Raw genomic sequence first — 24,940 nt, forward strand, 5'->3', positions numbered from 1 at the left:
ACACATACATGGATAAAATCATTTAAAATTATGGTTCTATTATTTATTTATTTTTGACTTAGACTTCAATTTCTGGTCACTTAGTCTGGCTATGTGATTTCATAAGGGTAAGACAGAACATCACAGCTTCACAGAAGTACATGACTGGGAAGTAGATTTTTGTATGTAAAAGGGATAGGGTAAAAAGAGACAGATGAGTGGAACAGAGATAGATAGACAGATATAGAGAACATAGAGTAATATACTTTGTAGATGTAAGAACGCAATGTTAGAATCCACAAATGCCTACAGGCACCACACTGTGACAATGTCTGTGTGTCCATAGCTAACAGACTGCCTCATGCAATGATCTTTCACTTTAAGAAGTGACTTTACATCAGAGATGTTACTGGTGGGGAATATCCTGCTCTCAACTCTCTTCCCTGTTTCCTGGTTGGGAATCCAAAACCCTGGCCACAGGCTTGTGGAGTGAAACATTCCCCATGGTCAAAAAGTGTGAGATTAGATTCCCACATCTTGTAAGTAGGCCCTGAATTCCTTTCTTCAGAGTTCCTCCCATGTGGTCTTTCTCTGGTATTAGGGCTTAAGTTCTCCTCAGAATTTTTACCATGTTGTTGACTACCTACATATGTATCTATGTATCTATGTATCTATGTATGTATGTATGTATGCATGTATGTATGTATGTATGTATGTATCTATCTATCTATCTATCTATCTATCTATCTATCTATCTATCATCTATCTACCCACCTACCTACCTATCTATCATTTATCATACATTTAAATCTGTTGGCCTCAATAAACAATCTCAGTATCAATGACATCTATTGTATCCAAGATCAATAGTTTCATAGTCATGCCCCCAATGAGACTTCCTCACCTCCTAATAGCCCAATATATTTTCATGAATAGACAAAGATTTCATCAATGAATGATTTAATTGAGGAGGATAAATCATTCATATTCCAATAATCTCTTCAAAACAAGATATCTCAGCAACAACGCATTGATAACCAATCCTTCATCAAATGACATTGTATAGTTTGTATCCACACTATAACATATTACCTTTGGTTCTCAAAGGCTTATGCTCATCACTTAATTGAAATTTTATTTAGAGCTTTCCCAACAGTTTCCAAACTTTCAGTAGTTTTGGTATTTCACAAAAATGCAAAGTGCAAAATCTAATTATGTACCTTTATAAATGCAAAACTAAATGCATAATAAAATCAACTTAAATATTGCAATATTGAATTATGCGATAGGACTGCCTATTTCTTTTCAAAGAGGAAAAACAATGGCACAGAAAGGAGGGATGTAACCAGCACAAAATGTAATGCTTTTAAGGCACACATTAAATGTGATGGGTTCCATACCTAGCATTCAGAGCACATGGAGCCATGATGTGTGCTTTCAGTGGAATAGGCAGCCGTGCTCTACCCAGCTGCAGATTATACCATCATTTTGTTGTTCTGGCTTTTCTGAGTATCTGCAGATTTGCATATCTCCTTATTCTCATCATCTCTAACTTGTTTGTGTTTGATAAAAGTTTTATTTCATGTTTACCTTTATGTGTAACACTCAGGGGCTATTGTCAGTGACATCATCCACTCAGCCATACACTGAATAGCCTCTAAGGTTCCTTTGAAATCCCATTAGAAGATTCAGAGGCACACAACTTTTAAGTCTGGTCAATAACATTTTTCAGATGACTCTCAGATTTGTCAGCAAGAGCCATGTGTTGGTCTCTTTAAATTATTGATATTGTGTGTGGAAGATCAACAGTGAGAATTCAGTTCTTTGTCTTCTGTATGAGTAGGATTCACAAGGACTTACTTATCAAATGTAACATTATCACTTTTTCACCTTCTATTCCATGAGAAATTGGACATTCAGTGTTCCCGGGATGCACTCTAGGCCTCATCTCTTTGAAAATTACTTATCTTCATTTCAATACTGCTAATTTATTTCACAATACATTCTATTGTATATGATTTTAATAACATTATTTTCTGAGCAAAGCTATATATTTTGTCATACATTTCTGCTAGCCTCTTCATGTATCCCTAGTCTGAATCTCCAGTCTTTTTAAAACACTTGCTACAAAACAATTGTAAAGTCTTCTAAACCATGTGACCAAGTAGAGTTACAAAATTATCTGCATATTTTGGTACCACTTTTCTGATTTAGCTTTCCTTTGCTGTAGCAAAATATGTGAAAATAAGAACAGAGAGGAATGATGTTTATTATGTCTCAGTCTGAAGACATTTGGTCAGATTGCTTCAGGAATCAAGTGACATGGCACTTCACTGTGAGGTACTTGAAAGACAGAGTCAGTTAGCTTACAACAGGCAATAGAGAGGTTAGTCTTCCAATATTAGATTTTCTACCATGGGCTAATACCCTATTGAACTAGAAATTCATCAATATTTTAGTGTGTTGATGAGATAAATCAATCGAAATATCCTCCCAGTCAGTCATGATGCTCTGAACATTGGTCCATTGGGATCAAATTTTCATTGTACAAAGTTTTGTAGAAATTTCTCATGGGTTTATAACACCACAGAAGGAAGCTTAACGTTCAAGATAATTAATTTCTCAATTAAGATCATATAAAGTATGTGCAAAAAGAGAATGCATTAAAACATTACTGCAAAATATAGATGGATATATAAAGAGTATCACAGTCATTGTTTTTCAAAAGTAAAAGGACATGATGTGCATTTCTCAAAGTAGCTTTTTACTTAATGATTTTACATGTTAATGTGCTGTGGATATCGCTCTATATAAATAAAACACTGATGGCCAATGGCCAGTGACCAGACAGGAAGTATAGGCAGGACAAGGAGAGAGGAGAATTGGGGAAACAGGAAGAAGGAGGGGGAGACACTGCAGCTACTGCCATGACAAGCAACATGTAAAGACTCCGGTAAGCCACGAGCCACGTGGCAAGATATAGATTTATAGAAATGGGTTAATTTAAGCTATAAGAACAGTTAGCAAGAAGCCTGCCATGGCTATACAGTTTGTAAGCAATATAAGTCTCTGTGTTTACTTGGTTGGGTCTGAGTGGCTGTGGGACTGGTGGTTGGGAGAGATTTGTCCTTACTTTGGGCAAAGCAGGAAAACTCTAGCAACATTAATGAATGGCTAAGATGGAGGAAGTTGAAAGTTTAAAACCTATGGATACAAAACCCGGGCCCATTTGACCACTCTGAGGACAGAAGCATCAGGACATTTATCCATTATAGATAATAATCTGGGGTGCAATAGGTCACTAGAGGATAAGCTGAGAACATTTGGTCAGGTCATGTCATCCACAATTTCTGTCACTGAGTTTCTATCCAATAAGTTCAAGAGAACCCCATTTGAAAAAGAAGAAGAAGAAGGAGAAGGAGAAGGAGAAGGAGAAGAAGAAAGAAAACTGGCAGTGGTATACATTTACTCTTCTTTGGAAGAAGTTTATAATTTGCTGTGGGATGGTCTTTCTGTGTGCTGTGAATATGTGTTGCTACTGTTGGTTAATAAAGAAGCTGCAATGGCCTATGACAAGGCAGAATAGAGCCAGGCAAGGAATCCAAGCGAAAATACGGGCAGAAGGAAGGCAGGGACAGAGAAGATACCAGCCTGCTACCCAAGGAGCAACATGGCAACAGTCCGGTAATGCCATGGCTATCTAGCAAAACATAGATTAATAGAAATGGGTTGAATTAAGTTATAGGAGGTTGTTAATAATTAGCCTGAGCCATGGGCCATAAATTTGTAATTAATATGAGCCTCTGTGTGTTTACTTGTGACTTAGTGGCTGTAGGAGCAGGTGGGACACAGGAAGACTTCCAGCTATAGTAATTACATGTTTTATTGTACTAAAATAACCTAGCAATCCATGTGAATGCAACACAATCAATAAGTTAATATTGTGATGGGTGATGGTGCTTTGCATACTGTGAATGTGTGTTGCTCCCATTGGTTGATAAATAAAATGCTGATTTTCAGTAGCCAGGCAGGAAGTATAGGCGGGATAATAGACAAGGAGAATTCTGGGAAGAGGAAGGCCGAGTCACGAATCTCCAAGCAGACATAGAGGGAGCAAAATGATAAGGCACAAAGCCATGTGGCTAAACATAAATAAGAATTATGGGTTAATTTAACTGTAAGAGCTAGTCAATAATAAGCCTGAGCTAATGGCTGAGCAGTTATAATTAATATAAACTTCTGAGTGATTATTTTACACATGGCTGTGGAGTCTGTGGGGCTGGGTAGGATCAGAGAAAACTTCAGCTACACTATTGTGATTAACCTGCTGTAAGCTCATTTCTTGATTGTCTATCTCCTTCAATTTGAAGTACTTTATTTAAGTAAGAAAATATCATACTCGCCTAAAATATTATTTGCTCAGCATTTTTCAAACAAAAATTGTTGCTGTCATTTTTCTTCCCTACCCCCTTGCATTTCTTGTGCCTACTCATGCCCTGAGGTATCCTTCCAGTTTCTGGTCCCATGTACACTTCGCCTCTCCCCTTCCCAGGTTTCTCAACAACTTTGAGTCCCTCAGTCAGCTTCACGGTGTATTCCCACTCTCACAGCCCTCTGATTTTCACATACACAAACAATAGAAGTTAGGGTTCACATTTGAAAGAGAACATGTATTTATTTATCTTCTGAGATGTGGGTCATGCCATTAATGCTTCATTTTTTAAAAAGATGCATCTGTTGATTGTCGTCAATGTGTGTGTTCCTACCTGAATTCAAGTGTAAGTTGTATATGCAGATGCCTATAGAGGTCAAAGAAGAGATGAGGTACCCTGCAATTGGAGTTCAGGACATTGTAAGCCACCAAATATGCATGCTGAAGATCAAATCTTGGCCTTTTGCAAGAGAAGTAATCACTTTAAAACCCAGAGCCAACTCTTTAGCCCCCTCGTCACTTGATTATATAATTTCTAGTTTCACCTATTCTTCTTACAATTTAGTAATGATATTTTTCTTAGCATCCAAGTCAAAGTCATTGTCATACATGTTCATGATCTATTTTTCTTCTCATTGAAATTGTTAAAAATTGTTTGCCTATCCCTGTGGTAAATGCTCTTACAAAGCAACTTAAGTTCAGAAAGGATTTATTTTACCTCACAGTTAATGTACAGTCCATCAGTTTGAGGATGTCAGGGCAACGTGTGTTTGAAGAAGTAGGTGAAATTGCAGTTACAATTGAGAAACAGTGAGTGATAAATACAGAATGCTTGTCAAGTCAGTTCTTCACGTGAACAGTTCAACTCCCAGCTGGAGAATGGTACCACCTACAGTGTATGTGTGGAGTCTCTCCTCCTCAATTTACACAACCAGAGTAAAACCTCCATTTCCCAATGGGTCTTCCAGGAGATTTCCCGATTCTACCTCCTGACAGCAGTTTGACTATATATATATAGTCACTCATCTTCAGTGAAAGTATATGGAGAATATCTGTATAAATATTCTTTCATGTTTAGAGTAATGCAGTTCAAGAATGTATCTCTTGTATTTGTGTTTATGTACAAAATGACTCCAAACATGCATGTATGTATGCTTGTATATAAATTTATACAATATACTTCCATGTCAACAAATGAAAACATATACATAATGAGCATGAGTACATAGATTAGCATGTGTGTGAATGTAGTTGAAAGAAAAAGGGAAGGGCATTTGCTACTCTTATATGTTCCTATGTCTGTTCATGCACATATTCTGGAAAGATTATAAAAGCTTGTTTCTGAGAGATAGATATCCTCTGTTACTACATTAGATTCTAAACCTACTTTTAGAAAACAGTTTCTTATGCAAAATTTACACTTCTACAAAGACTCATCTGAAGCTTACCTTCTAACAGTGTTCAAATAAGGAAGAGTGTGTAAATTCACGGACAGTGTGTTTTCCATCAAGATAAAGGACATATAAGTTAATTCTATTGAAGGATTTCAGTTTTTTATTCTAGAATAAAGGTCAAATGTACTAATTTCCCACAATATTTAGGTTTCCTCACTCCAGAGTTTCTGTTAAAGACTATATATGCAAACACTCATCTTGAGCCAGATATGTTATCCCTGTTGGATTTATGACAAAATGAATTGGAAAAATATGCTGATTTTTGTATGACTTGTTCTGACAAGGTAATAAAATATTTTGTTACTGACTCGGGAATAAAATGTATTTTAATGGCATCATAAATCTTTGCTACCGTAGCTTATTAGCTGGCAAGTTAAAATTTCAATGCATTCTCAGTTTTTGACATTTACTGGTTCTGTGTCATTGAATAGTGTCCTAAATCTCTAGGAATTCTATAGCAAAGTCCCATAAACAGGTGGCTAAAAATGGTTATGCTTTCCCAGTTTGGAAAGATCAAATTCTGAAATCAAAGAAACAAAGGGGTATATTTTCTTCAAACTCTGGCCAGTGTCCTTGACTCTTTTCCCTGCTGGGGTAGTCATCACCCTCTGAGTTGGAGAAAGCAATTCCAGTCTCTGTGTCTTTCAGTGCATGCCATATTTTCATTATGACTAAATTTCCATATTCAAATAGACCTCATACAAAATGTCTGTCACACTGAATTCATTTTCAGCAATCATATTGCTAAATTATTTTGAATTTAGTGAGGGAAGGGTCTCCAGCAAATGATATGAGGGATATGATTCAACTGATTTCAAGTCATTACATTTACAAATGCTGCCAGTTCATTTTAAATTGGATAATTACTAACATGATCCTAGGAATAAATAGATTGTTATAAGTAATCAATGAATTTATGTTTATATTAGCTGTTACATTTCTCTTATGATGACGCTGTGCACACATGATCATAAAATATATCAGTCGGTCAGTGAGAGAAGAGTTACTAAACTTATAAATAATATCAAGTTAGTTCAATGTGAAGAATATGTCACTAAAATTGACAATTTTACATTTAGTATGTGTGTTTTCACCTAGGTGTGTTAAAACTATATTTGTAAAAGTGAGACCTTCAATTTTAACAACCTAGAGACTTTGAATTTTAAGTGAAAATTTCTGAATGATTCAGAAAATAACAAGTCAGGGAAGTAGGTAGGCCAGGCTAACTGCAACTGCAGATTTTCATTTCTCCCGCTGTTCCTCCAAACTTACCACCCGACTTATCCCAGCTCTGGAGCAAACGTCCTGCTGTGTTTTCCCCCCGACTCTATGCTCCCATTCCTACAGGACTATTCAGTTCCTAGTTTAACACTCTGCTTCCCTCTCTCCTGTTCACCCCCCCACCCCCTCACTACTAGTCCATTCCTATTCTTTATTGCTAGCTCCTGATACCTAGAAACATGTTTTACAGGAAACCCAAATGACCACACATATGGGGGGATCTCAGGAGAATTTCCCAGCAGGCAATACAAAGCCACAGCAGTCTGAAACAGAGAGGACAACAGATACCAAGGAACAAAATGTCCATCCAACAGAGATCAGATATCAGCAAGAGGAATTACAATCTGCTCAAACCTGCATGCCTAGACCTAAACATTAAAACAAAATCAGTAACAGCCAGGACTCTATTTATAGACTAGTGTTCAGGAGTCCTAACATAGCAGGCCCTGAGTATGACAAAATAGCAGAAGCAGAAGGAAAAGCCCTAAAAATAGACTTTAAAAATATGGTAGAGGGTCTTAAAGAGGAAACTGAATGAATCTCTTACAGATATCAATGAACACATTAAAAAAGTAGAAGGAAATTAACTATTTTAAGTTAAAGAAAATGATAAAATAACCAATAAAGAAACCCCATTCTGAGGAAAATTTGGAAATAAATTAGGAACTGGAACAGGAACCTCAGAGGAAAGCATCAACAACAGAATACAAGAGCTGGAAGAGGGGATCCCAGTCAGTAAAGACACAAATAGATGAAATCAATATTACAGTCAAACAAAGGTTAAATCCAAAAGAATAAAGAAAGAAAGAATGAATAAAGAAAAGAAAAAAAGAAAAAAAATTGCTCTAAACATCCAGGAAATCTAGGACACTCTGAAAAGACCACAATCTAAGAATAATAAGAACAGAAGAGGAAGAAACCCAGGTCAAAGTCATAGGAATTATAAAATCATAGAACAGAATTTCCTTAACTGAGAAAAGCATATGTCTATCAGGTACAGGAATTATAAAGGGCACTAAATAGGTTAGACTAGAAAAGAAAGTCTCTTTGGCCCACAATACTTCAAGAACTAAAAATACAGACTGAAGTGAGATTATCAAAAGCAGCAAGGCAAAAAGACCAAGTAACATACAAAAGCAAACATATTAGATTAACACCTGTCATCTCCATGGAGTCTCTAAAAGCCAGAAGGACCTGAACTGCTATTATAAAGAATCTAAGAAATAACAGATGCAATCACAGACTACTATACTCAGGCCATACTCAATCACAATACATAATACACAATACACAAAAATGAGACATTTCATGATTTAAAAAAAAATTAAACAACATGCAATTATAAATCCAGCCATACAGAAGACACTAGAAGGGAACCTCCAACTCCATCCTAAAGTGGTTAACCACATCAAAGACAACCAATGAAGAAATAATCCCAGAACATCAAATCAGAAAAGGCAACACACACACACACACACACACACACACACACACACACACACACTTGGGGGTGGGGCAGGGAGAGAGAGAACAAATGATAATAATTAACAAATACTGCTCACTGATAATTTTTCAACATGGATGGTATCAATTTCCCAATAAAAATCACAGACTAAGAGAAGGAAAACAAGATCCACCCTTCCACTGCGTCCATGAAACCTACCTTAACATCATGGAGCGGTATCACCTCAAGGTAAAAGAAAGGAAGAACATACTCACAGTAAATATTTCTAAGAAGCAAGCCAGTGTAGCAATTTTAGTGTCTAAGGAAATAAATGTCAAACCAAAGCTAATAAGAAGAGGGAAAGACAGCCTGGTGGCGGTGGTGCACACCTTTAATCCCAGCACTCGAGAGGCAGAGCCAGGTGGATCTCTGTGAGCCTGGTCTATAGGGTGATATCCAGGACAGGCAGCAAAACTACACAGAGAAATCCTGTCTCAAAAAACCAAAAATGAGTTATATCTTAATGTATTTATCATATTTTGTTATTGTTACTCAGAAGCCTGTATGTTTTCTAAAGAAAAATGAAAAGAGAGTGGATTCCATTTAGAGGGAAGCAGGGGAAGAACTTGGAAGAGCAGAGGGATAGAAAATTGTAATCAGGATATATTATGAGAGAAAAAAATCTATTTCAATAAAAGGAAAAAGAAGAAATGAATACAGAAAAGTATCAATGTAGCTCTTATATAAACAGAATAGCACCTGTTAAAAAACTTAAAACATTTATAGTAACAGCAAATGATGATTACATATATGAATGCTGACTTAAATTGAACAAGAATATTATAAGGAAAATTAAATTCAAACTACAGATATTGCATTTTGCAAATAACCTTGATTGCTAAGGTCCAGTTATCTACCAAAGCCTGACATTCTCATACATTTTAGTAAGTATTAGACCTGTTCTTCTGGTAGAACTTCTTGCTCCATGTACTGACTACCAACTCAGAGTTATCAATACACTTTCAGAGCATTAATATATTGCTCTAACACCAAATCAGTTAAAATCAATCAGTATTCTAAGTGCTACAGTGCCTTAAGTTTTTGTTTGTTTGTCTTATGTTCTGTTTTATTTTGTTTTGGTATGAGAGAATGTTAATGATATCATTTCCTCCTCTGTGAAAGTGGCAATGCTTCTTCCAGCATCTTTAATATGTACTGAATTTAAAAATAAACAAACAAACAAACAGAACAGTTGATCATGGCAGAAAGTGTGTTCTATGAATTGTGGAATGTTAAACATCATGCAAGTTACCATTTCACACAATTCAAATCAGTGTTAAGAAAACAAGTTCAAATGGATCCTCACTAAATAACATTTTCTAAGATGAAATTGTGTAAAGAAAATGTTGAGCTGATAAGGATAATATTTTTATCAATATTTGGACAAAACTGTCATTTGAGGTAAATGTATTGAGATGACTTTCTGGGAAAGGACTGGAAAGGTATTTTAATGGATGGACTCAGATAATATAAACCAGCTCTCCACAGAGAAATAAATCAATATTCAATTTCCTAAACAGTATTTATGACTGATTCAAGTGTTACAATATTCCAAATAAAACATTGTTTTGGTGTGTCTCAGAAATGTGCTCTGACAAGAGCAGTAGAGTGAGTTCAGAAAATAGTGATTCAGGAAGCTGGTAGACTCTTCTATCGGGGCATTGGCTGTAATTTTTCCTGTGTTACAGGATCCCAAGGCAATCTCTACACTTGCCAATGTTTGCACATGTATTACCAAGAATATTTCACAGAAGATGCTGTATTACAAGGATTGCTAATGTCTTAAAGAACTTTATTTCTGACCTCCAGGTTCTAAGACCTCATTCATGCCGGACAATCCATCCTTTTACTTTGAGATAACGTCTTACTAATTACCCTAGATTTTTCTTGAAATTAAATGTTCCTAGGACACTCCTTGATCTCCTTTCATCTCAGCCTCCTAAGTGCCTGGGTCTACATGACTGCACCACAAGCCTGGTTCAAAGTACCACATTTCCGTGTTTAGCTGTTTTTACTTCCAAAGGACCTTCATAGGGTCCATCCCTAGATTTCCAAGAACATGCTAGTTGTTACTTGTAATTTTGTAGTTTGGTTTAATATTTGTAACAAACACTTCTTTATTTTTTACTGAAGATGGAAAGATAAACTGAATATATTTGTGTACCATTTTTTTTTGTAAAAATGAAGAAAGTTTTAAGTTTTTGGAGAAACATACAGAAAGAAATAATTCAATGATCCAGTTTCATCATTCCAACACAAGGAGATTCAAATAGTTTTCAAACATAGTCTCAATGGGCTTCAGAAGTATCCAATCATGAGTGCTAGTAGTGGGCAAGAGAGCAGTTCATGAAAAGAAAACTGAGCAGAAACATTGAATTATTGATTTAAGAGACTAAAAAAATAAGTCATTTGACTACAAATAATCATGTAGTTAATTCCAAGCAATGTCAATTATGGAGATGCTGACCATATCTTTATTTGAATTAAATTCCAAAAAAAAATATAAGATCATTACCCAAGGCTTTTTAGAAATATTTTTCTTGCATCATGAATAACTGTCAATTTGGTACTCAGACTGAAATTCAGTAATCAATGTTTATATAACCTAGTGGCAATTTCTAAGCCCTCCAAAGTTACCAATAATTAGTTCAACCAATCTGCACTCATATAAAGTTGCTTAAGAAATAGAACATTATATATATAATCTTTGTGGTTTTATATTTTATGTCAAACTAAGTAAGAAAAACACAATTCCAGATAAATGGAAACATAATTATAGATTTATTTTAAAATACTGTTTGTATTTCTATTAATGCTTTACATATATTGTTTCAATTATTCTAACCTGCTATAATATCTAGCATGCTTACATTTCAAAGTAAGTCTTTAGAAATATTTTTCAAATTTATGGCTTATAAAACTATGCATTTGATCTCTTACATAAAGGGTAAGAAATTTGATCAATATTGAAGTTTGCAAACCTTTTTTATTACATGTTTGAACTGAATAAGATTATCTCTGAGATTAAAATAGCATTGGATAACAATCATCTTCTACAAAAACCATATGTCACAGCAGCAATATCAGCCCTTTGAACCATTACTCAATACTCCTCAAAGGATCAAGATGACATATTTCCTTCCTGCTGTGTGAAGAGATAAGTGGAGCTGTAGAGATGCCATGGAGCTCCAGAGCAATCAGACTAACGATGACTACTGCATGGTTGCAGCATAATTACAATCTCTGATTCAGGGCAGCAGTGGTAGAGAGTATTATGAAAACATGAATTCTGATCAAATTTCAAGTTAATTTACATCAGATGAATGCTGGAAATGATCCAAAGTAACATCTGAAGAATTTGATTTTATATTTATCATACACATGTTTAACAATGGATCTAATTTTCATATTTGCTTTGAGTATTCAAAAGCAATATCAAATCTCTGAATAAATCTCATTAATCAGTGCCACTTGAAAAAAAATGTGAGATTTGTGTGGGTTGATTCCTTCTCATCTATTTTCAATTACCAGTTTGGCAAGTGTGAAAAACTGATGGGCTTTAGAAATGATTTGGATTATAGTAACTTAATCAAGTGGAGCTTTCAATGTTGACTGCTCATTTAGAAGTTATTTTTATTTTGGAGGAAATAAATACTATTTGCAACACTTAGAATGTAAGGGACTAAATGTTTCCTATGATTTTTCCCATGCCATCCTCAAGGACATACATTTTTTTTCAGAATGCTATTAATCATACTGAATTACAAAGTATATACAGTATGAAATAAAATGTAGTAATATCAATAGTTGTAACGGTTTGAATAGGAATTTCCCCCAGAAGCTTATGTATTTAGGTTGATAGCACATGATCCCATGGATCTGTCTGTATTTTAATGACTTTAATTAATCAGTGGACTCATTTCTTGATTGTTTCAGGATATGATAGAGTCCTTGGAATTGGCAGAAAGCAGGGGGCAAGATATAGTTCCCGGTAGTAGGTCACTGAAGACATACCCAGAAAAACTGTCTCTTGTCCCATGACACTTTCCTTCCTTCCTTCCCTCCCTCCCTCCCTCCCTCCCTCCCTCCCTCCCTCCCTCCCTCCCTCCCTCCCTCCCTCCCTCCTTCCTTCCTTCCTTCCTTCCTTCCTTCCTTCCTTCCTTCCTTCCTTCTCTGCTTCCTGTCCACTATAAGATGATCCACGTTGCCACAAGCTTTTAACACCATTATGTTTTGCCTTACAATTGGGCCACAGTATTAGAGCAAACTGGACATTTACTGGAAACTTGTAAAAATGAAACCGATTCAGTGTAACTGGATCCATGTTGAGGTCTTCGATCCACTTGGACTTGAGGATCCATCCCTGGTGCATAAGTGGGCTTTGTGGAGCCCAGTGCCTATATGGAGACACCTTGCACAGCCTTGAGGTAGTGGGAGGGGCTTGAATCTGCCTCTGCTGAATGTACCAGGCTCTGTTGACTCCCCATGTGAGGCCTTACCTTGTTGGAGGAGGGACTGAGTGGTGGGTTGCAGAGAGGGAAGGCTGGGGCGGGGAAGAGGAAAGCGAAGGGGATCTATGGTTGGTATGTAAAATGAATAAAAAAAATTCTTAATAAAAAATGAGACAGAGTGCATCTTTGACCCAATAAAACAATTCAGTGGATACTTGTCACAGCAAAACAGAACTAATTGTTCTGAAAACAGTAAATGAACTTAGAGAGAATGCTCTTCACCAAATAGTTCCCTTTCCAATAGTGAAGCCCTCACACTTAAACACGGTGTGTCTGATTCACACACCTTTGGTCACAATTGTGGGCATTTGAGTTGCATGAACCTTACCAAAATTGCTTCCTGGCTTACTCACTCATTTGATACCTGAACACTTTTACTGAAATTTCCTAGCGCTCTATGTCATCTGACCTTGCATAAGTGTCTGAGTTGTTGGATGAGAATAATATACAATTTTAACTTTTATTTCTAAGGCACATTTTGCAGAAGAATGAAAAGTCAGCCACATAAAATTAGTGTTAGGTATGTCAGACAAAGGAGACACATGTAAAGACTCAGAATTGAGGCTATGTGGACTGTTCAAATTTCCCCTGAAGTTGACTTCTCTCAATGTTCTGTTCTGCTATGTCATGGACTATGATAATGCCAATTCAGACATATAATAGAAGATAAGAAAAGTCTAGAAAAAAAGACAGTCATATTTTGCTGAAGTGAAAAAAGGACTTTTTAAAAAAAATGTATATATATAAATTACAACCCAAGGACTCCCTTTACTCTTGCCTATGGGTGTATTTCTAAGTTTGGCCACTTGATATTGGATAACCAATCAGGGAGCTCATCCCTGGGGAAGATTAATTAATTCTCTGTTTCTTAGAAGTTGTTAATTGCTTGAAGTTATTAAAAAAGACATGGAAAATTATTGTTTTACATTTTTCTAAAACTACATATAATATATGTGTATATATGTGTATATGCACAATTTAAAGGGAATGTACCACTTGAGCTGATAATGCCTCACCCAAGATCAATGGACTACCTAACAAAAATTCTGTTGGGAGCACAACAGGAAGGACTTGGGATCTCCAGAGAAACCAGGAACGTTAAGTATACAGGATTGTCTTTCCAATGGGAAAGATAAAAATAAACATTTTTTCCACCCAGAAAGCTAAAAATTGGAAGTGATTCACAGTGTGGAGATCTTCATTATCTGTTGGGCCAGGTCATATCAAACTCACACAACCATGACCAGAGGTGGCCAGTAATATGAATGACCTGGGTAGCCAGAGTCTCCCCCAAGTTCCCACAACCAGGATCAGAGGTGACTAATAGCCCAATTGACCTCTAAGGTATCTTTATGACCGAGACCAGGCCAGATCCTTAGGCCCATAAGCTAATACACATAGTATATTTCTAGAAGCCATCTTCTTGGAAGAATAATATGTACTCTGAGTTGAGTTTTAATGTAATTATGCTTCCTTGTGCAATAGGAATTTTATTATACCAGGAAACTTTTTTCAATTTATACTGGTTTTAAATACTTTGGAAATAAACCACCTGTTAAAACGTTCCCTGGATTCTGATCCAAGTTGACAAAGTCAATATGCACCTGGTGTTTATTCTTGTCTCTTCACTGGAGTTCACTTCCCTGTCTAACAACTGGAGGGAACCCCTCAAAACTCTAATACCATGCATGGGAAAGCAACCTCCTTTGAAGGTATATGTCAAGGTAGTCCAAGAAACTCTCAAAATAACATAGGCAATTGAAGTTATTCTTGGCTGCCTCAAAGAACTTAAAGGCAAGGTTCTATTGTTGAAGATATGATGTACTTCACACACAGGACTTAGAGTAATTAAGATGGAAATGACCCAGAAACCTCAATCCTAATGAGCAGCTTATAAAATGTGAAAAGGTGCTACATAAGCTGAAAAAGGAGAAAAAAAAATTGGTACCTCTACCCAGTTATAAATCACAACAATGACTGGGCTGGTAATATGTTCACAATGATAAAAAAGTTGTCCTTGTATCTTGAGTATGGCCAAAACTGTCTAACTGTATGTAAGAAACGCCCCCACACACAACATGAATAAAATCATGCTATACACCTACATTGCTACCTGGCACTCGAGAGGTAACAGACATGAAAATACCTAACACTATCTCTTTCTCAAAGCATTGTAATTCATGACTGCAGTCTAAATACTTACTAATGTCCATAGGTTGGTGTAGATCTCCCACCTTATCAAAGAAGCTCCTTTTTGCAGCAAACCACATCTAGTCCAAATGAAGAAAACAACTGGCCATGTGATGCCAACACACATAAATACATCTACAAAACCATTCCTGTACCTACAGTTCAGGAAGCATTGAAAAAGTGGGAAGTAGAAAATTGCACGAAGAAGACAAGGAATTCTACTTTGAGACTATGACTTCTACTATAAAAAGGAAGTTACACCCATAAATTCCCATTAATATAGCTGCCTAAACAAGACAAGTTGACTCTGCAGCAATGTTGAGGGAAATGTCACTGGGCTCCAAGAAATTGATAATTGTTAAATTGGTTTAAAATATATTGACAACATGGATAGTGACTTTATTTTCATTTTTTTGTCAAGTACTGGATATTGAACTCAGAGCCTAACATATGTCAGAAAGAACCTCTGTCACTGAGGTATACCTTCAATTCTAGTATACGTAGTTTTCACTAAGAGGAAGACTATCTCTAAACATTTAGTTGTATGATATTTTGTTTGTGTTCTGACAAAGAAAACTTGCCTGGGGATCAGAGGGCAGAGCTAGCTACTAATTAACCATAAATGCCAGGCAGTGGTGGCACACATCTTTAATCCCAGTACTTAGGAGGAGAAAGCAGGAGGATCAGGAGTTCAAGGGCACCCTGGGCTGTATAGGATTGAACCAATCTAAAAGAGAAACAGAGCCAGTTGGTGCTGGCTCACAACTTTAATTCCAGTACTTGGGAGGAACAAACATTTGATCCTAGCACATGGGAAACTCATGCCTTTAATCTCAGCACTAGGGTGGTGGAGACAGTACTATAAGGTGAGTGGAGACAGGACCACAACCTCATTCTTTCTGAAGATTCTTAGAGACAGGATTGCCCCTATTCGGGCTGAAGAGTCTTACAGGTAGAAAGTTTCTAGTGACTGCTCTTCTTCTCTGATCTTTCAGCTTTCACCCTTAATATCTCACTCTGTGTTTTTATTTAATAAGTTTAACTAGGGTCACACTTCAATTAGTGGTGAACAGACTGCAAAAAAGTATGTTCTCAGTTCACACATAAAGCAAAGTTCTATGAAGTTGCATAGCCTGCCAGCAGAAAGAATGATAAATTTGACTACAGTGCAATAGACTGGTATGGGATGCTCTGATTTTGAGTATGCACTGAAAATTAATCTAATAGGGCCATCAATCTTTAAAAATGTGTGTGTGTTAATGGCTTAACGTTATTGATAGCATTTGTAGACTGCTGAAGGGAAAGACAATACCAAATAGTTCAAAAGAGGGATCATTAGTTTTTATCATTCAAAACATTGGTTTGTTGATCAAGTAAAAAAATATTTTTTTCTTTTATTGAAAATAGGTTTTTTTTCACATAATATATTCTGAGTATTGTTTCTCCTCCCTGATTCCTCATGCAGATCGTGTCTCAATTTATACTTCTGAACTTGGTCTTCTTAATTGCTACTCAGGAATATATGTAGACATTCTCATTCTTTTATAAATGGACTAAATCAATCCAGGTTTACAAATTAAGGCCATATTATGATGATGAAAATAGAATAAAAAAGAATTGTACAAAATACCTCTTGTATCCCAAATTCCTACAGAGGCATCTTCATGACTATGTGTATTACAAAGGATTAATTATACATTAGATGCAATCTATCTCAATTTGTAAAATGAAAAAGTTTCTTTAAGCTTCAGATGTTGAATCTAAAAAAAACTGTGGTATATTTAGCCATTGTGGTTAATAGCAAGGAAAAGAGGTGAGTGGAGGATTGAAAATAATACAGTACTCTGTGCTAAGGTATGAACACATCTGCCTTTGTTCTTTCAGTGAATCATTTAAACTTTTAATAGATCTAATATTTGATTTTCTTAGTAGGAGGACTGTGAGAATTTCAGCTTTATGCAATTATGTAATTTTACATAATTTACAAATTATACAATCAAATGTAATAAAACCCATCTACCCACTCTACTCAACGCTCTATGCTAGCGTTTGAGCACCTTGTCTATGCTGCCTTTGATTGCTTCAAGCATATGCTAAATGTGTTCAGCTAAACCCTAAGTTTTTAGAATGAAAACTCTAATTGACATTTAATCATGACTCTACCACACTGCACATTTAATTCAGCACTTGCTCTAAGTGAGGCTCTAAGTAAGTTGCTAGAAATACAAGCCTTAATAGAGATATAACTCTGCCTCTGAAGAGAATGAATAGATGAGGTAGACACAAAAGCAAGAAAGTGAAACACAGCATAACAAATTTTATTGTGAGTAGTGAGGAAAGGATCCATTAGGATACATCACAGAAGCAATAGCAGTCATAAACTTCTTGCCATTCCTTATAATGCCCAACATAATTCTACCATTAGTCCTCACCAAGTATCTAGTGATAGGAAAATATATTTATTTTAAGATTCCAGGGAAAGTAGAGGAATCAGCTTCTATGCTTCTCACCTGATGACTTTTACAATGAGAAAACTCTGACCCTTACTTACATGTATGTATGAAATGTAGATGAGTTCTGTGTTTCCTAAATCTTATTTTATTTCCTTATTTTGCTTTTCTTGTACAGCATTTAGATAGTTAACATCCAAAATGGAATAAAATAAAAGGTGATAATTTTCTCAGTCATACAAAAGGATAAACCTTTTTAAAGATAAGGATGCATTGTTAGCTGAATACAAACAAAGCTTATAAATAGTTAAATACATACAAAGTTTATAATTTTTTATTTCCTAGAAAAGATAAAAATAAACCTATTTTTTGTTCAGAAAAAATGCAATTTCTGTTATATTTGTCACATGCATTATCAATTCTCTTTATATAAAAATAAACAATTGAACAAACAATGCCTACACAGCAAGCTAAAAATGTAAGGTTTGGAAATAGCTTTAAATGTTCTCTAGCTATAATTATTGAACTTTTAGAAGGCTGACCTATTTGATTTTATTATGTTTTTAAATGAAGAGTTTCAGCAAAAGCTTATCAGTAAATAGTCATGTAGAAATATACCTTTACTCTCCCTGAAAGTGTTTTAATACAATTAGAATTAATTTTTAAAAGCCCTATTTGTATTTATAACTGTGTATATTTGTGTCTGTCTATGTACATGAGTACAATTGACCAGAGGGAACTCATCTCTTGCAGTTTGTCTTAGTGCTATCTTGCTGTGAAGAGACACCTTGACCATGGCAGGCCTAATAATGGAGTATATTTATTTGGGGTTGGCTTACAGTTTCCGAGGTTTAGTCCATTGTCAGCATGGCAGATAGCATAGCAGCATGAAGGCAGACTGAGAAAAAAATATACATTGGGCCTAATTTAAGCTTTAAAACTCTGAAGCCCTCTACAAGAGATACTCTCCCTCTAACAAGGCCACACCCTCTAATCCCTCTCAAGTATCTCCATTCTCTAGGGACCAAGCATTCAAATATATGGGCCTATGAGGGACATTCCTATTCAATCCACCACATTACACTTCCAGGCCTATAAAGGTTTGCTGCCATATCATAATGCAAAAATTCCTTCAGTCAACCTTCAATTATCCCCATAGTCTATAACAATCTTAACATAGGTCAAAAGTCCAAAGTTCAAACTCTCTTTTGAAACTAAAGGCAATCTCTTAATTGCAATCTCTGGTAAAATCAAAAGGTAAAAGCAGGTCACATACTTAAAATATAAAATGGAACAGAATATACAATAGCATTTCAAAAGGGAGGAAAGGGAGGAAAGTGAGGAAATATTGGATTGAAGAATGATCAAAAACCATCATGGCAAAATTTTAATTGTTCATCTCTGTGTCTGGAACAAAATTTCTCTTCATATCTCCAACTCTTTCACCTTTGTTGATTGTAAAACACTTACCTGTCTTGGGCTGGTTCCACACCATATTAGCAGCTCCCCCTGCCAGGTATCCCATGACTCTATTACTCTGATATCTCCAAAATCTTGAGGTATCCAAGAAATTCAGGCTTCACTTTCACAGTAGTACACAATGCCCTCTTTAGGTCTCCAGACAGATACACCACTGATACATGTCTGGCCTCAGTGGACTTTCTTATATGTGGAGAGAGACTCCATAACCCTTTTCTTGTATCCTTTACTTTACAAGCTGCCAAGTTTTGCTGCTTGCCAAGGCTGGAACATGACCCCCTTGTTCAATTACATCTGCACCAGCTTTCTGTGTAGTTTTCTTCACTACACAAGCTTTTCTTTAATGCCTTTTCACAAGTTTGAAGCTTAGCTGACTGGGTCTTGCCCTGAGGTTACCACTCCCTTTTTTTCCATTTAGCATCAGGCTTTTCTTTAAACTTTTACATTACATGCTTTTGTGACTTGAAATATGGTGTTGATTTCATTTGAGTAACTGTTAATTGTAGGAAGTATCTTAAATGGTCTTATTCATAAGAACAAACCTGGAGCCAGGTATTGGGGTGAATGCTGGAAGATCAGAGAAGCAGAACAAGCCACAGCCACCTCACCTCACCAGTTCCTCAGCTGGTCCTGTTGCCTCAGTCTGGAAGACTGTGAGTCCTCATCCAGAATGAATCTCAGCTGAACTGCTGCTCAAAAGCCTAAAAGCTTCACCAGCTAAAAGCTTCCATTTTCTGGTCTTCACACCTAATATACCTTTCTGCTTTCTGCCATCTTTTCCTGGGATTAAAGGGGTGAGTCACCGTGCTTGGCTGTGTCCTTGAAGACACAGAGATCCAGGTAGATCTCTGCCTCTGGAATGCTAGGATTAAAGGCGTATGCTACCACTGCCTATCCTCTATCTTTAATATTGTGGCTGTTCTGTTCTCTGACCTCAGATAAGTTTATTAGCGTGCACAATATTTCAGGGAACAATACCACCACATTTCCCCTTTTGTGTCTAAAATTTAAAAAAAAAGCTTATAACTAATACAAGAAAAACTATATACAATATATGCAGTCATGAATTACATTAAGGATGTCTACTCCATTAACATTTGACAGATTCAGATAAAAAATTTTCATTACTTATCCTATTTAAAACAAGTAGTTCCTTTTAAAAACTAGGTTCAATAATCTCCCTTTTTTGTCTTATCATATCAATGTTCTCTTTTTTTTCTTTTCATATCTATATTCTCTTTTTCCTTTCTCTCTTTCTTAAACAAAAACTCTGAATCTAATATCCTTGTTCAGCTTTTTTCCTGACCATTAACAATTAACAACTTGTAACCAACCATCACAAACAATGACAATGACAATATCCATAACTCATTAAACAACCAAAAACCTCCCATACCTCCTCTTGGGAATGTGGTTGTCATTTTCTTAAAATTACTTCCTGCTTTCTAGGGGTGAAGATATCTTTAGGGAATTCTGAAAAGAAAATATTTTGGGCTAATATTCAAGTCCTGAGAGAGTTAGCTGTATCATTTGTCCAGTCTCTGCATAATGGGAAAATGTAGGGCTTGACTCAAGTCCTTGCCTGAGTAGTCTATGAATCTGGAGCATCCCAGCTAGCCATCTTGAAATTGTCCTGACCAGTTTGTAGTCCAAAGCTGATCTTTCCTTGGTGTTAATCAGCTTAATGCCTTTACCATAGTCCTTGTGGAATCATCGTTGTGGGGTCCCTTCATCCTTTGGAAGATTCAAAGATTTTAGGCGTGGTCATGGTTCCCTGCAGATTATTTTTTTTTGTGGGGGGGCGTGTGTGAGGATCGAACCCAGGGCCTTGCACTTGTTAGGCAAGTGCTCTACCACTGAGCTAAATCCCCAACCCTCCTAAACAGTAAAAGTTATCCAAGACCCAAAACCCATTAAAAGACCAAAAAACAAAAACAAAAACAAAAAAAACCAAAAAAAACCACCCACCCCACATTAATCTATTCTGTTCAATAAACTGACTTTACAAAAAAACTAGTATTTAAAGTTCTACTGAATTAAATATGTACTAAAAGAATACTATGAAGTGTGTTAATTTGGAAAAAAAAACAAGAGATACTTTCAAATGCACATGGAAACAACAGGTTTTAAGATCAAACCATATCTCCCAAAATTAATTATTAATATTACTGATTATCTCAAACTTAAAAAAAGATTTTATTTAAGTATTTTTAATTCCACCATGGAGAAAATTTGACATACTATTTTTGTAATTGTCTCTTACTATATGAATGTTATTGCATATATAAATGTGTGTGTGTGTGTGTGTGTGTGTGTGTGTGTGTGTGTGTGTGTACCATGTGCATGTATGCCTGGTATCAACAAAGGCCAAAAGAGGGTGTTGGATCACTTGGAACTTATACCAGATCCATGAAATTACAAATGATTATAAGCTGCCATGTGGGTATTGAGAACTCAACACAGTTCCTCTGGAAGAGTTGTAAGCACTTTCAAAATCTGAGTAATCTGTCCAATCCCATGGTAAATTATTCCTTATTTTTAATATTTATTTACTTATTTGGTTTTTTGTCTATTTATTTTGGTTTTCCAAGACAGGATTTCTCTTTGTTGAAGCTCTGGTTGTCCTGGAACTTGCTTCGTAGACCAGGCTGGTCTTGAACACACAGAGATCCACCTGCCTCTGCCTCACAAGTGCTGGGATTAAAGGCATGCGCCACCATCACCAGGATGGCAAATTATTCTTAAAGCATATTAATTTAATTGTCATTCATTCTCAGGCTTTTAAAATTAAATATATTGTGTATACAAAATCAGCACTCTCAGAAAATGTGTGCTAGGAGGTATGTCAAAAGAGGAACTGCTTACATACATATTGAGATGTCAATGATAAGAGCCTTAATTACTATTTTAAAACTCTAATAAGTAAGTTTGCAATCATCTAAAATATTAGGTAAAAGTGTTTGGATAATCACAAATTATATCGAATGCAATTGGATTTGTGATGGCTGATAGAATATAGTGGAAAAGATGAGTAAATGTCTAAATCTTAAACATTTTGAATATAATCTCAGAGTATAGGAAAAATGCTAATTACAACACACCTAAATGGTAGATAAATCATAAAAGCATGTAGCTATATAAGGATATTTTGAAAATGCCTCAGCAATATTTATATTCAGTTTTAACTGTTAATTAGGTTGAGTTAGGAGACATCCAGGGCAATATTAATGAAGTTCATCATTTAGTTTAAATATTAATGTATTTCTCAGAAAGTGTCAGTTGAAGAACAGAGACCAGTCACATATACTATCCTGTAGACTTGAGTCTCAGACAACACAAAGAGGGTCATCTGAGAGTCAGCATTCTTTAATCTCCACTTGTCCTGTTTAGTTGTAAGGAATTAAGTTAATAATACCAGTGAGAAGAACTATTTTCTGCCATGTCATTCAGGGTGGACTATATATTCGAACACATTTAGCCAATCTAATTCTTTCTTCCCTGTAGTATTTCAGTCAGATATAACTTCCAATCAACGAGGTAAATGGCTAATATAATATTCAAATAACAGTAAGCAAATCAGAGAGCCAGCAAGCAAATAATATTTCTTCATGAAGTAGTAATTAGCAAACCAGAGGCTCAAGTTATCTAATCTATCAAGTGGATAATTGACCGTAGGTTTATACCTTGATTCCCTGCCCTGATCTCCCTCAATGATAAACTGTGACCTGGAATAGCAAACCAAACAGTTTTCTATCCAAGTTGTCTGTGATCAGTGTTTTTTCACAGTGACAGAATGAAAATAGAACACATTCTCTATTAGATGTGCTTGGTCTGTTGGAATATTGCAATAAATATCACACACACACACACACACACACACACACACACACACACACACACACCTAAGTACAACTATTCCAGCACGTAGCTGTAAATACTGATTTAGTCTGATAGAAAAGTTCCAGAAAGGACATTTGGTGAGCTTCCTGGGACAAATGGGGTAAAGGCCACTACAAGATGAAAGACTTCTATCTATCCTTTCAGGTTTATCCTATATATGTTTGATCACCTATTTCACGCATCCACAGTGCTACCATATTAGAAAATAATATGAATGTGTGTAACAAACTTTCTTATCAGATTACCTTTTGTGGGACCAGCATTTCCTCCAAAAAAACAGAGATACTTAATATTAATTATGAAATTGTAGTCTCAGCTCAGGCTTTTTTTTTTTCAGCTAACTCTTATAACTCAAGTTAACCTGTCTCTTTTAACCCACATTCACACACCTGGACTGGTTACCTCTGTTCTGTACCATATATTCTACTTCTTCAGAGCTTCTGATGAAATCCACAGACCTAGATTCCTCCTCTTCTTCCTCTGTCTCCCAGAAAATTCTACTTATTCTTTCCTACCTAGCTCTTGGCCATTCAGCTCTTTATTAAACCAATCAGAAGGTGCCATAGGCAGAGACACATCTTTACAGTGTACATAAATATTCCACAACATGTATGCCTTGCTATGAACGAATAAAGATGAAATGAAAATATTTATTATAATAATGTGTAATACTCAGTGTTAGTCTCTTGGGCTGAAAGGAATATCTTCCCCTCTATTCTATGTATCAAGAAATTCAGGCCAAATGAATCAGTACTAAGTTTCTAACATTCTACAACTCCAGAGGACATGAACCAAGTTACTGAAAAGTGTTACTTGGCATTAAGCAAACTTGTACAGTAAGAGAAATGTAAGAAATAAAAATATAGTTATGATAGCAGTTTAAAACAGAAAGAAGTGTGCCTGGAACATGTGCAGAAGTAAATTTAACCTATAGTTTTATATAACAAGAATTGTGACATTCAATAAAACAAGGAAGCTTAAGAAGGTGGTAAAACTCAACCTACAGACTGAAATAAAAGGCACAGACAAATCATACTTTAACAATATTTATAGAAAATAAACTACTTTTCACAATTTTATATTGGCCAACTTCATAAAATGGGTACTTTCTGATACTATAGCTGATTCATATTGCCACATTCAGATTAAAATAATCACTACTAGGCTCTGGCAATTCTTTAAGAAAGGTATTTTTAAATAAAATATTTTCCTTAATCCATGTCACTAAATATACAAGCTATTGAAATTAAAAGTGTAATTCTGAGATATTAGGAGCATAGTAGTGTTAATAAAATATCTCCCATTAACAGTCCATTCCATTACCCTGAAATATCTTTGCCAAATTCATCATCATTTTATACTCAAAATTATAGGAGGGGGGTCTTCAGGGCAAGATACAGTTTAAATTGCTTTCAATTTTTAAGCTCAGTTAATGAACATAGAAAAAATAAAATTAATCATAATTAAGCAATTAGCAATTATGACAAACATACAGTTTACTTCCAGTTATGAAATGGAGAAGATTTATAGTAGAAAAATAACCTAAGTCTAATTAATGTTGACCACCAAGTCTCCTAATCATAAAGTGTATGTTAGTTAGCATATATTTTCAGTACATAATAAAGAGCAAATTTTAAAAAATGCCCCCCAAAATAAAAGCTGAGTTTCCTCAAGGAAATAAGAGAGAGTTTGTTAAAAACATGATGGAGGACCTTGGGTCTGTGTAGCTAATTAGTTGTTCTGTAATGACCACAGTTGTT

This window comes from Peromyscus maniculatus, chromosome 9, assembly GCF_049852395.1.
Source record: "Peromyscus maniculatus bairdii isolate BWxNUB_F1_BW_parent chromosome 9, HU_Pman_BW_mat_3.1, whole genome shotgun sequence".
Lineage (NCBI taxonomy): Eukaryota > Metazoa > Chordata > Mammalia > Rodentia > Cricetidae > Peromyscus > Peromyscus maniculatus.